Genomic DNA, 10,111 nt, shown 5'->3' with positions numbered 1-10,111 from the left:
TAGTCATCAACCATTTTCTACCGCTAACAGACTGCCGTCCAGTTTGACTCCCTGGGCACGGACCGGGTCACCGCCACGAGACTACAACCCTAAACAGATCCGGCTCCGGGTAAGCTCCCGCGTGCGCAACGCAGCGCGACACAGGCCCAGGGGCGCGTCAACTTTGGCGTAGTCGGCAGGATTTCGTGCCCGCAACCACCGGGTACTGCGTGCCTGAAAAGCAAAGACTGTTCAAACTTACCAGTGGTGAAGGTTTCCCGCCATCCGGCGCCATCTTCTACCTTCTTCCCGCCATCCGCGAAGTTTTCCCGCCATCCGGCGCCATCTTCGACCTTCTTCCCGCCATCCGTGGAGTTTTCCCGCCATTGGACGCCATCTTGAGGACGCCGCGCGGGAAGAAGAGGGGCGTGGACTCCGAAAGCGCGCGAGAACTGAAGCCCCGCCTCACGTCCGGATGTTGCGTAAGGTCCTGGAAGGAGCCCAACAGACGCCGACGTCACAGGAGCGCGACGGAAGGTCCTCAACCCTGACGATCCACTGCGGAGCCGCGGCCTACGGAACAGGATCATCGCAAGGTAGGCCACGGTCCACTAGGGGGGAGGAAGATGTCGGATACGGAGGAGAGCTCCACTGCCTCAACCCCCGCCAGCGCTACCGCTGTTGCAGTTATGCCCTTCACCATGCCCTATATCCCGGGAGCAGCTTGGCTACCCCAGTACTCAGGGGAGTCACATACCCTGCATGACTTTAGAGAAAAGCTGGATAGCCTCTTCCAGGTGTACCCCCTCACAGAAGAGCAAAAAGTGAGCATCCTGGTGGCCCAACTAACTGGGGCAGCCAAAAGGGAAGTAAAATCCTGGCCACCTGGGAGGAAGACTGTCGCAGGGATACTAACCCGGCTGAAGGACACCTTTGATACCCGCACCTCAGCCGAGATTAAACTTAGATTCTACGGGTGCAAGCAGCGAGCGCATGAGAGTATAAGGGACTATGCACTCAACCTACAAGAGGCCCTGAGGGCCATTAAGCAGACCGACCCTAATGGAGTGGGAAACGAGGACAGGCTGTTGACCGAACAATTTATAGAGGGTTTATATTGCAATGCCCACCGCACCCAGTTGCGGGCAATGGCCTTACAGGACCCTCATCTAGAATTTGCACAGTTCAAGGACAGAGCCATCCGGGTGCTCCGAGAACCGGCACCAGGTGGCGTTGTGACCCACAGACGCCCCACTACCACTTACTACCAGGAGGCGGCGCCCTTGTCAGCAGGGCCTGTGGGAGCTGATGCGCAGGCTTTGGACAATGACCCGGCTCCAGACCTACACCATCAGGTCCAAGAGCTAGCTAAAAGCGTTGCTGCGCTAACCCGAACTGTGCAGTCTTTACAGGTTTCCACTCCAGGGAAGATCCAGCTGGCATCCGGACCGGAGGACATCCCGTGGCGTCGACCAAGGAGGACCCCACCGGCCAGAGGAAGACCCAGTGACCGATACAGCGAGGACGGACGACCCATCTGCCGCCGCTGCAATCAACCCGGACATATGGAAAGGTACTGTTCTTTAAACGGGCACAACCTGGGGTAGAGGGCCAACCCCCAGGAAAAAGATCACCAGGCCCATCGAACTGGCGCGACAGATATGTGGGAGGACGTCCAGTCTTGCCTGTGGTACTGGATGGCATTCCCATGAGTGCCCTACTGGACACCGGGTCACAGGTCACCACCATCCCGTACGTGCTCTTCAAGCAGTACTGGAATGACTCGGATATTACCCGCTACCCTGACGACGACTTGAGTATCATCGCCAGCAATGGTCAGCCCGTGCCACAGATCGGATTTAAAGAGGTGACCATCAAAATTGGTAGAGTCGAACTGGCCGCACAGGGACTGATCATTGTAGATATTGACAAACATGAGAGTCACCCAAAAATAACTCTAGGAACTAATGTAATTGAAAATTGTCTTGCAGAGGTGATTTTCCTTTTACAGCAGGTTGCCAAGAATGCCAGCTCCGGCGAGCAGCGGGTGCTCCAGAAAGAGATCCGGGCACTGATGCAACGGCAACAAGTGGAACTCTCCGGCGGTGAGATTGGTAGCGTAAGAATGTGTGACCCTTTTCCTATTGCCATGCCCCCAAAAAGTGAAATGATGATTTGGTGCCGGGCAGCTATTGGTCTGAGAGGTAGAGATTACCAGGCAATGGTAGAACCAGTTTACTCAGACAGTAGGCCCACCATTTTGACAGCACGGGGGGTGGTCAATGTACGCCATGGGAGGGTGCCCGTTCGCATAATAAATATCGGGGAGAGGGAAGTGTACCTGCCCCGGTATGCCACGCTAGCCAAATTATATACCACTAATCAAAATTCTATACAATCTGTGGAACCCTTGCCTCCATCTCACCCGGAGGAAGGTAACGGCTCTAAGAAAGACATGGAGGACTGGTGTCAGCAACTACATCTGGGTACTGACTCCACTCCCTCACACCAGAAACAAGGAGTCTATCGGGTGGTTCAAGAGTATGAGAGAGTGTTTAGTAAACACCCGTTAGACTTCGGGCGAGTCAAGGGGGTAGAACACCGCATCCCCACGGGAGATCATCCTCCCATAAAAGAGAGGTATCGACCCGTACCCCCTGCACATTACCAACACGCCAAGGGGATGCTTAGAGACATGAAGGAGGCTGGGGTAATCCGGGATAGCTGTAGCCCCTGGGCAGCCCCACTAGTTTTAGTCAAAAAGAAAGACAACACCATGAGGATGTGTGTAGATTACCGGAAAATCAACCGTATCACACACAAGGATGCGTACCCCTTACCAAGGATAGAGGAGTCATTGGCTGCTTTAAGATCTGCTAACTTCTTCTCTACCTTGGATCTCACTAGCGGGTACTGGCAGGTTCCTGTAGCAGAGGCGGACCGGGAGAAGACCGCATTCACCACCCCGATGGGACTTAGCGAGTTCACCTGCATGCCGTTCGGACTCTGCAACGCCCCAGGAACCTTCCAACGATTAATGGAGTGCTGTCTGGGCCACAGAAACTTCGAGACGGTCCTGTTGTACCTGGACGATGTCATCGTATACTCCAAAACTTATGAGGACCACCTGAAACACCTGGCGGAGGTGTTCGAAGCTCTGGCGAGTTACGGCCTAAAGGTGAAACCCTCCAAGTGTCACCTCCTGAAACCAAAGGTGCAATACCTGGGACACGTGGTGAGCGCTGACGGAGTGGCTCCCGACCCCGATAAGATCACCGCAATCAAAGGATGGCCAAGCCCTTCCAGCGTAAAAGAAGTGCGGCAGTTCCTAGGGTTGGTAGGCTACTACCGAAGGTTTATTCCCGGTTTCACCAAAAAGGCGGCGCCTATGCAGGACCTCCTGATAGGCCAGTCCCGGAAGGCCAAGAACCAGAAGCCGCCCTTCAAATGGGAAGAGCTAGAGGAAGAGTCCTTCCGCCAGCTGAAGATGGCCCTCACGGGGGATGAAATCTTGGCGTATCCGGACTATAGCCAGCCCTTCATCCTCTACACCGACGCCAGTAACGTCGGGCTAGGAGCCGTACTGTCCCAGATTCAGCAGGGGAAAGAGCGAGTAATCGCCTATGCCAGCCGAAAACTGCGACCCACCGAAAGGAATCCCGAGAATTATAGCTCATTCAAGCTAGAGTTCCTGGCCGTGGTATGGGCAGTCACCGAGCGCTTTAAGCATTACCTCGCTTCTTCCCGGTTCACCGTATACACGGATAACAACCCGCTGACACACCTGGACACGGCAAGACTCGGTGCCCTGGAGCAGAGGTGGATGGCCCGTCTGTCCAACTACGAGTTCACAATTAAATACCGGGCAGGGCGCTCCAATACCAACGCGGACGCCCTGTCCAGGATGCCCAACCTGCCGGACGGAGGAGAAGATCCGGAGGGACTGGAAGAAGTTGAACTCCCTGCGTTCCACCGTCATGGGACTATCCAGTATTCCCACCGGGTAAGGAGTAAGCAGGCTGCTACGTTGAACCCCTTACCTCACTACAACTGGGCGGAAACGCAAGACAGCGACCCTGCCGTCCGACTGGTGAAGGAGATGCTGACTCGCCCGGAGGCTAGCCTGGAATCAGACGCTCCAGAGGAAGCCAAACAACTATGGGCAGAGAAGAGTCGACTGTTCCTTTACAAGGGGAAGTTGTGCCGCAGAATGGTTAACTCCAGGACGCATGAACTACTCTGGCAAGTAGTGGTGCCACGAAGAGACGCAGCCATGGTGATGGAGGCATACCACGACGGAGCTGGACACTTCGGGTGGAAAAAGCTGGAGTTCCTGCTGCGCGAGCGGTTCCACTGGGTAGGCATGAGGGGAACCATCGAGAAGTGGTGCAGAGACTGTGGCCCGTGCAATCTGAGAAGGAAGGACCGGGCCAGCCAGAAGACTCCCCTGCAGTCCATCGTCACCCGGCAACCGTTGGAACTGGTAGCCTTGGATCATGTAAAACTGACCCCCAGCAGAAGTGGCTACGTCTACGCGTTAACCATCGTGGATCATTACTCCCGGTTTCTGGTTGTCGTCCCCGTCAAGGACTTAACGGCTCGAACAGCAGCTAGAGCCTTCCAGCAGCACTTTTGCCGTCCACACGGGTACCCGGACCAAGTGCTGACGGACCAGGGACCTGCCTTTGAAGCGGAGGTCTTCCAGGAATTCTGCAATCTGTATGGCTGCCGGAAGATAAGGACGACACCCTACCATCCGCAAACTAATGGACTTTGTGAGAAAATGAACCAGGTGGTAATGGATCTTCTAAAAACGTTGCCCCTGGAAGAACGCAGTCTGTGGCCTGAGAAGTTGCCCGATCTGGTGGACCTATACAACCACATCCCGGTAGGTTCCACCAACTGTACCCCGGCTTACCTAATGAGGGCAAGACCTGGTAAGTTACCTGTTGACCTGGAAATGGGAGTCCTGACGCCCGAGGACACTTCACCAGAAACAGACTGGGACACAGAGAGGCAGCAGCAGTACCGGAAAGTACAGGAGAGCGTGGAGCGAAGTCTCTGTCAGGCTAGGGAAAGACAAGAGAAGACTTACAACCAGTATGCTCCCGCTGTTCCCCTGGTACCCGGAGAGCAGGTCTTGAAGAGGAAGAGACGGCTCCACAAGTTGGACGACCAGTGGGAGAAGGACCCGTACACCGTACTGCCCTCAAGCCACGAGAACCCGAAGGTCTGTACCATCAGTAAAGACGGAGGGGAAACCACAGCCATTGTATCCCGGGACCACCTGAAGAAGTGCCCCGAACAACTGAGGAACCCTGAGGAGGAACAGGAAGACCATCGACCCGTGGAAGAAAGGGAAGATATGGTTAGTACCGTGCTCGGGGACTTCCCTCGGTCTTGGACTCAAGTCAATGGTGCAGTTGTGGTACCCGTACTCACCTTCCTCCAACCATCATCCCAAGAACCTACGGAGCAACGGGTAGAGCTGGAAGAGCAGCCGGTCCAGGAGGCAGAAGACTCCACCCAAGCGGAACAGGAGAATCCACCCTCTGCTTATAGTGAGCCTGCCGTACCCCTAGTGAGACAAAGAGCCGGTAGACAGCTGCCCAGTTTACCCTTGACAGCTCCTACACCCTGTAGTTCAGGGCCAGACAGTCAGCTCCGTAGGTCCACTAGGGCCACTAGAGGCCAGTTACCCGCACGTTGGAGGATCTAAATGTTTAAGTTGTTTTACAATGTTTACCTGTTTATTGTTGCTTGTGTGTAATTTTGTGTTTCTAGTTGTTTTTAGGAGTCTTCGGTGGATTTGCCGGGAATCCTTTGTATATAGTTGGAGCGTAACCCAGGATGGACTAGAGACTGTTAAGGACTCGGGGTAGGACAGACCCCTACCTGGTTACGTCTCCCTGTGTTGGTGAAATGGACACCTTGCTCTCTTCAGAGACTGCACCCGGTTGCGGACACGCCGTAACCATCTTATGTGTTTTTCTTATTGTATTGTTATTGTTATACCTTGTTATGTTTTTCTAAAAAAATATCTTTAGTCCCGGAGTACTAAATTTCACTAGGGGGGAATGTGACACCCCAGGGGTCTGGTTGCCACAGTGATAGAGATATTACGTCTGAGAGCAGGTGGGAGGTCCTTTGGTCAGGGATCCTGTGCATGCCACACCTCCTGCCCAGCCTTGGGAGGGGAAGAACTTCCCCTGTATAAACCCGGGGCTGAGGCAGGGTTAGAGAGTCCAGGAAGAGTAGAGACAAGAGCAGCATAGGAAGCATCAGAGTCACAAGGAGTCAGGGGCTGGCAGCTAAAGAGCTCGCCCTGACTAAGAAGATTCTTTACCGGACCCGGAGTCCGAGGCTGTGGGAACTAACTTCTACCCAGCAGCAGAATCCGCCAGGCAGGGGATTTCAGGTCCCCTGGCCCAGAAGCCCGAAGGCCCGGTCACACGCGTGGGACCAGCACTGCCATCGTGGAGCGGAAGCCATTAGAAGGCCCCGAGTCACCGGCCATACGGGTGAGCACCACACGGTACACTCAGGGACGTGGGCTACTTACATCAGCTTCTAGCAAGGTAGCCAGAAGAGTACAGTCAGCTTGGGAGGCCTACAACTACGCCTGGCCAGGGGAGATCCCATCTGCTCAAGGACTGACCAGGCCCCGTTCGCTAGCAAGTACTCCGGGAGGGTCTATCGTTGTTACCAGTAAAGACCCTGAACGCTACCATACCGTCTCTGAGTGGTTCCTGCTACCCCCATCATCCACGTCGGCTGCCCTGAGGCCATACCCCTCCCGTTGGGGGTTATACTATCACGCTGCACCATCCTTCCACCGGCCTCAGCGGTCTGCCCTGCAGCAGCAGCCCCCTGGCTGCATTCAACGGGTGGCGTAGTCATCAACCATTTTCTACCGCTAACAGACTGCCGTCCAGTTTGACTCCCTGGGCACGGACCGGGTCACCGCCACGAGACTACAACCCTAAACAGATCCGGCTCCGGGTAAGCTCCCGCGTGCGCAACGCAGCGCGACACAGGCCCAGGGGCGCGTCACTTGCTGATCATAGTCATTCACTTTCCCTTCTCTCCTCTATTTAGCCCAGATCACCGTGATAACTTCTTCCATCCACGATGTGTCTCTGCAGAACTTAATGCACAGACGTCTTTGGATTATTATTTAACCGGCACTTTTCTCACTTTTTCCCACCTCTACACAAACTGCATAATGCTATAACCATCTCTAGTGCCCTGGAGAGTAATAATGCCCTCTCTGTTGCCCCACACAGTAATAGTACACCCCTCTTTGCCTTTATACAGTAATTGTGTCCAGCTCTCTGCCTCCATATACTAAAAGTCTCACGTCTGAGCTTCCACATGGTAAAAATGCCCCCATTGTGCTACTATATAGAAATAGTAATCTTTCTAGGCACATTAAGGAATAGTTCCCACTCTGTGCCTCTATATAGTAATAATGCACCCCTCTGTGCCTCCATATAGTAATAATGCCCCCTCTCCCCTCTGTGCCTCCATGTAGTAATAGTGCCTCCTCTGTGTCTCCATATGGTAATAATGCCCCCCTATGTGTCCCCATATAGTAATAGTGCCCCCTCCGTGCCTCCATATAGTAATAGTGCCTCCTCTGTGTCTCCATATAGTAATAGTGCCTCCTCTGTGTTTCCATATAGTAATAGTGCCCCCTCCGTGTCTCCATATAGAAATAATGCCCCCTCTGTGCCTCCATATAGTAATAGTGCCCCCTCTGTGTCTCCATATAGTAATAGTGCCCCCTCCGTGTCTCCATATAGAAATAATGCCCCCTCTGTGCCTCCATATAGTAATAATGCCCCCTCCGTGCCTCCATATAGTAATAGTGCCTCCTCTGTGTCTCCATATAGTAATGATACCCCCTCTGTGTTCCCATATAGTAATAGTGCCCCCTCCATGCTTCCATATAGAAATAGTGCCTCCTCTGTGTCTCCATATAGTAATAGTGCCTCCTCTGTGTTTCCATATAGTAATAGTGCCTCCTCTGTGTCTCCATATAGTAATAGTGCCCCCTCCGTGTCTCCATATAGAAATAATGCCCCCTCTGTGCCTCCATATAGTAATAGTGCCCAATCTGTGTCTCCATATAGTAACAGTGCCCCCTCCGTGTCTCCATATAGAAATAATGCCCCCTCTGTGCTTCCATATAGTAATAATGCCCCCTCCGTGTCTCCATATAGTAATAGTGCCTCCTCTGTGTCTCCATATAGTAATAATGCCCCCTCTGTGTCCTCGTATAGTAATAGTGCCCCCTCCGTGCCTCCATATAGCAATAATGCCCCCTCTGTGTCTCCATATAGTAATAGTGCCTTCTCTGTGTCTCCATATAGTAATAGTGCCCCCTCCATGTCTCCATATAGAAATAATGCCCCCTCTATGCCTCCATAAAGTAATAGTGCCCCCCTCTGTGTCTCCATATAGTGATAGTGCCACTTCTATTCCTCCATATAGTAATAGTGCCCCCCTCTGTTTTTCCATATAGTGATAGTGCCCCCTCTGTGCTTCCATATAGTGATAGTGCCCCTTCTATTCCTCCATATAGTGATAGTGCCTCTTCTGTGCCTATATGCAGTATGTCCATATACCAGGCATAGTGCTCCTCTGTAATTCTATATATTACTAGTGCCTCCATACAATTGTAATCCCCCCTTTACATCCTCCCATCCAGTGCCCTGGCAATAAAATAAAAATAAATGAAAACTCCCTTCTCCCACAACGAGTGGTGCTGTCCTTGTGCCGCAGTCTGTAGCTGCAGGCGGTGCGATGGAGTGATGTCATTGCGCTGGAGAAGCCTATAATTCAGGCATGTGCTGCGAGGACTGGCAGATGGTGGTGCAGGGGGCTGTATATAATGTATGGACAGACAGGTGGGAGGTATACAGACATGTAATATGTGCACCGCTCATTTAGACATAGACAACAGAATCAATTACATTTTATAATATATATTTGGGATAAGAAATTTTTACCCCAAGGAGGCGGAGGCTCGTAAAGTGCCTGCCGCACCCAGAGCACTTAAAGGGAAGTTGTCATGTCAGATAACGCTATCAACCTGTTTGGTTTTGAACCTGCAGGTCGTATTACAGGTAAGAGTGCTATCTATGAAAAACACTGTTAGCTTTCCTACGCAGAAAATTCACGAGCTTTTATCAGAGCGCTGACTGCTGTTATGTTCTGCAGCTTAGAACTAAAGAATAGGAGGGAAAAGCTGTCCCTGCACTGAGACTCAGCTAAACTCTACGCTGGGGTGGGTGCTCTATTCCTTGTGAATAGCCCCACCGAAACTCCTGCACTGAACTCAAACAAAGACCTGAAGGAAGGGGAAAAGGGGTCCCTAACAGATCTAAGGACTAGGAGAAAAAACAGGAGACCTCCTAATAGAAAAGTTAGTTGCAGAAACGAAGATTAAAGGGAACAAAACTGGTGGAACAAGAAGTCCCAGCATATCAATTGTCCAAAACACAGAGAACTTAGCAAGGAAACTTAGCCAGAGCACAAGCGTAACAACACTGATGTCTAGCGGGGAATGGGAGACAGGTGCTGAGTAATAAAGAGTGAAGAGATCACGTGACCAAGACACCCAGCACCAGAGGAAAAGACTAGAAGCCAGCAAACCACAACAAGATGGCCGATAGTAAAACAATATAGATTCTAACACCTGCCTTTTTTATATTTTATACAGTGGACCTCACTACGGTTTCGAGGGGATCGCACCCAATATTCCACGGTGCGGCTATTATTTGTTTTCACATATTTTTCTCTATCTATCCAGATCATCCTAATTTCTAGTTTTCATCTTTATGTATCTCATTTTCTATGTTATCTATCTATGTCAGATCAATGTATTTATTATGGTTAATAAAAGGCTGTAAAAGTAAGTATAAGTAATGAAAAACAAATGGAGGGTCAATTTCTAACTAAATCACATGACTGTGTATAAAAAAAAGCATGTTAGAGAGGCAGAGCCTCCCAGAAGCAAAGATGGTCAGAGGTCACCGATCTGTGAACAACTGCGTCTAATAATTGTAGAATAATTTCAGGAAATTTTTCCTCAATGTGAAATTACAAAGACTTTGAATATCTTCCA

The sequence above is a fragment of the Phyllobates terribilis genome, unplaced genomic scaffold, assembly GCF_046119375.1.
Source record: "Phyllobates terribilis strain yellow unplaced genomic scaffold, ASM4611937v1 Scaffold_192__1_contigs__length_3615891, whole genome shotgun sequence".
Taxonomy (NCBI): domain Eukaryota; kingdom Metazoa; phylum Chordata; class Amphibia; order Anura; family Dendrobatidae; genus Phyllobates; species Phyllobates terribilis.
Note: the sequence above shows the minus strand (reverse complement) of the source record.